Consider the following 4968-nt stretch of genomic DNA (forward strand, 5'->3'; position numbering starts at 1 on the left):
ACAGTAATCTTATACAGTATGGCTTAAAGGGGTTGTGCAGTCCCTAAACATTGATGGCCTATCCTCGGGATAGGCCATCAATAGCTGATGGGCTGGGGTCCCCCGCCAATCAGCTGTTTTGAAGGGGGTGCAGCACTCGTACAAGCGCTGCTTCCCCTCATATTCCTTAATTGCTAACACTGTGAATTGCTGAAACATCTTTGTCGGCGATTCCCAGTGTGAGAAAGTGACTGGAATGAAGGGGAAGTAGCGCTCGTACGAGTGCTTCACTCCCTTCAAAACAGTTGATTGGCGGGGGTCCTGGAAGTCGGATCCCGACCTATCAGCTCCAGCAGTATATATGTCACGTACTCTCTGCCTGCGGCTCCCTCGGTCTCCAGGACATCAAGAGTTACTCGCTCAGGAGTCGCCCAGCCTGGCAGACTGAGGCAGTCTGCAGCCAATAGGAGCTCAGGAGCGTCAGGCCAATCAAAGCCTGGCTGATGTTCCTGAGCTCCCGCCCTCTCCTTATTTAGTTCAGCCTGGGATAGTTGGCCCTGTGTCTGTAATTAGAGTTTCCTTGCCTGGTTCTTTCCCTTGTTTCAGACTCCCCTTTTTTACTTCTTGTGACCTGATCTCGGCTGGACTCCTGACTTTTCTTTGCCTTCTGACTTTTGCCTTTCTCCTGGTTTGACGCTGCCTGTCTTACTCCCCCTTTTGCGCCCGGACTTGTCCACGGCGCAATTGACCTGCCTCTCCCTCCATGTACTTCCCAGGTGACCTTTTGTTATTTCGTACTGTCTCTGTCTTATCTGTTTGTCAGTTTCACTTGTACCAGTATAGGGAACGCCGACCAGTTGTGAGCCGTCGTTTAGGTCGAGTCGTACAAGTAGGTAGGGACAGAGGTTTGGGAAGAACAGGGACCTCACTGTTTATAGTGTATTTGTTCATGACAATATAGTCACGATTACCCCAGCACTCACAAGAAAACAAGAAAATATATTGCAAGTTGAATAGATTTATTTTTTCACAAAGCCGTATATCATATAATATTTCATATATAATCAGCGTTTTTATATGAATACATGAGTTGAAGCGACTTAATAATGACGTTTAGGCCAATCCACGGCCTTTATCACTGTTGCTGAAAATGTAGTAAAGAATCGTATAAGGACGTCTGCCAGACTAGCCAGTGTGGCATATAAAAACGCTGATTATATATGAAATAATATATGATATACGGCTTTTTGAAAAAATAAATCTATTCAACTTGCCATATATTTTCTTGTGAGTGCTGCAGTAATCGTGACTATATACTTTAGGACTTCAGCCCAACCCCTTTGCACCACACTGTCAACATAGGTGTGCATCCCATATAATTTTTTTCTATCAGCTCCAGCAGACAGTGGCATTAAACTTACGCTCCTCTTTGGCCGCAGCGGAGGTTCTAACTCCATCCCGGGTCGGGATGTTGTGCGCAGCGCATAGCGTTGTGACATCATGCGCTGTGCACAGCGCTGTGACATCAGGACCGCCGCTGCGCCCCGGAACAAGGAAGGTAAGTACTGTCAGTTACTATAGTGTAGTTTATTACATAGGCCCCAGTTACTATAGTAACTTTTCATTGATGTGGTATAGGGGGCTGCGGGCCTGTCTTCGGGGCAATTGCGACCGCTGCGACACCTATAGTTACGCCACTGGCCAGGTGCATGAGCCCTAAGTTAAAATATGGTAAAATATGACGTTCTGTCTCACTAATATATACTATACTGTAGTCATTTCAACAAAACCAAAGCTGGTACAGCTTTACTAGCTTGAACCAAGATGTTTTTTTGTTATAAAATATGTTCTACAAACTTTTTGGGAGTAGATGACATTCACTATTTGGCAGCCTGTTTGTTTCCAATGGTTTATAAATTCAGATGATACCTTGCTGGATCAAGTCATCATCCACACATGGATTCCTCTGAGGTCTGAACCACAGCTAGAACTTGTCTCTATGAAATTATACTGTTAGCAGCACCGAAGGGTTTACTACACGCAGAAAAAATAGTATAATTTACATCAGATTATATGTGCTATGGAATAATCAATATAAATCATAATAACATTCACAAATGTTTTGGTTGCAGAGAATAAATCAACTATGTGAAATGTTCTATTCTCCTTATTTGTATCTATTAGGCTGGAACGCTCTGCTGCATTCATCTCTCTAGTATGTCTTCATTGGTTAATATACAGCTGCATGCATCAGAAGTACTGTTTTACTGTGTGATCCCTTGGTAGGTCTTCATCTTTACTACATATTCAAATTTCTGTTTTAAATTTTAAATTAATAAATATATTGCCGCAAATAAAAACATGAAGTGCTGATTGGGAGCAGATTTTTTTTGGTATGTTTTATTAAGCAACAATGAAAGCACCATCAATGACATTGACAATATGAAGCGCATGCTCCAGTGTATTGTTAACACGGAGAAGTTTTAGTCACACGTAGCAAAACTGTCAGAACTGAATTAGACAGTGCAACAAAAAAATTGTGAAAAAATCAGTAAGGAAATGAATAGGAAGCAGAATGGCATGTTCAGTCATGGCAAAAATTTCCATTTTGCTGTCAATTTGCGACAATTACGGAAAACAAATCTGCCGCATATGTGAGGGCGCATCCAGATGGGTTGGATTTCACAGAGGACTGCCGCAGGTTTCAGCCTTTGCATTGCATAGGCTGAAATCCGCAGTAAAAATCCGCTGTTTCTCCATTGCAGAGTGATCATGCTGCAGGAAGTCAATGCCGCACTGCCAGCCCTTAGGCCGGGTCTCCATGGGTCGGATACGCTGCGTAAAAACCACGCAGCATATCCGACCTGGAACCCGCAGCACATTGTGGTGCAGTTTTTCGGACAGAATTTCCGCTGCGGTAAACTGTGTAGAAATAAAATAAAAAACGGTCATACTTACCTACGCCAATGTCTTGGTGACGCGTCCCTCCGTGGATGTCCGGCCACCCTGGATGACGCTAAAGCCCATGTGACCGATGCAGCCTGTGATTGGCTGCAGCGGTCACATGGGATGAAACGTTGTCCCAGGAGGCCAGATTGGAGGAAGAACCAGGGAGTCCTGGGTAAGTATGAAATATAAAAAAAAAAATCTTTGCGGCGGAATCGCTGAGATTCAGCCGCAAAAGTCACAACACTTGACTATTTGTTGCAGGTTTTACATCCCCATTGAATCCAATGGGGAAAACACACAACAGAAAAACATAAATTGACATGATGCGGATTTAAATTCTGCAGCGCAGGTCAATTTATTAACGTTTTCGCTCTATTTTTTTTCCGCAGCGCTGGTATAAGATCTTTAAAATCTCATCCACTTTGTTGCTACTGTAAATGCAGCGGAAATTTCCACACAGAAAACACTGCAGATTTTCCACAAGGATTTTATTGCGAAAAATCCAGATTGTATTACAGTAGCAGCAGTGTGGGTGAGATTTGCACAAATCTCATCCACACACAGCAGAAAAAAATCAGCCGAAAAACCATTCATAAATTGACCTGGGGTGCGGTTTTTTAAGCCACAGCATGTCTATTTATGCTGCAAAATCGCTGCTCTACTGTTGCAGGTTTTACCCCATTGAATTCAATTGGTAGGTAAAAAACGGAGGCATGTATTGCAACATTTGCTGCGGAAACGCTGTGATTCCGCTGCAAAAATCGGAAGTGAGAGAAAATAAAAAGCTATTTTTTATTTGAAATTAATAAAAAAGCGTACACTTACCCTCTTTTTAGTGCAAGTCAATAATACATTTGTCTAATTGATTTGTATTACAAAAAAGGCACAACTTAGGCCAAATTTCCAGCACAACATCAATAGTAAATCTGCCTTATAATGTTCTGGTGAGGCACCAAATATGTGATGACGCATGCCACATATACATGAGAAACAAACCTTCATGGATACCAACAGATATTAATGGATAATGATGGTCCTTAAATTGGATACTAACAGATTAAGGCACCATGCACACAACAGTAGATTTAGTTCGTAATTACGGACCCATTCATTTCTATGGCCGACGGGCACCTTCCCGTATATTTACAGGAAGGTGTCCGGGCCGTTGAAAGGCTCCACAAAAGATAGGACATTTTCTATTTTTTGCTTTTTATGGACCATGCTCCATTATTTTATATGTGAGTTCGGCCCGCAAATTCGGGTGGCTGTCATCGGCCGGTCATGCCCATAATCCCGGACTATCTTACACTTAAAATGTATGGTGCCAATACAGAATGATGCATTTTTCTACTCTGCTACAAAGTTGCACCTTAACGAAATCTAATATTGATATCTGAGTTCTGATATTGTAGCCATTTACTTCAATGGGAAGCATACAGCATAAATAATGTAGAAAAGTGCAAAGTGTTACTAAACGTCACTACCTATCGCCTGTCTGCGATGAGTCACTCACAGGTTAGTGCAGAGGAGGAGAAGGATCCTCCTCACGTCGGTAGGTAGGTAATTATGTTTTGTTTTTTTTAATACATTTCCCAATTTTACCAGGTTAGGGTGCTTAGTTACTTGACCTTTAAGCCTATCTTAAAGATAAAATACTATGAAGCGTTTGTCTGGGCTTCCTTGGGTCCACCATGGGAAATTATTCTGAGGGCCCAACCGCCATTGATAATTGCATCATAAACTGCATCATAAACTTTATTGTTATATAGGACATACTGTTAATAAGGTTTAAGGTTCTCAATAAACTCCTGAGAAATAGACTCTAGTGGCAATTGATTGGCTGTAACGTCAGCTCCCACATGGGACACTGGGGATATTGGGGACCGCTATTGTGCCAGAACCTTGTCCCAAAGGATCCTCTGGAACTCTGGTGGTCTAGTCTGACCCATGCAATCTGAATGCTGTATTGGTAACATTATTTAAGAAATAAGTCATTCATGATAACATGGTTTTTATTTTTCCTAGTAAATAATCCAGAGA

Source organism: Rhinoderma darwinii, chromosome 7 (assembly GCF_050947455.1).
Source record: "Rhinoderma darwinii isolate aRhiDar2 chromosome 7, aRhiDar2.hap1, whole genome shotgun sequence".
NCBI lineage: Eukaryota > Metazoa > Chordata > Amphibia > Anura > Rhinodermatidae > Rhinoderma > Rhinoderma darwinii.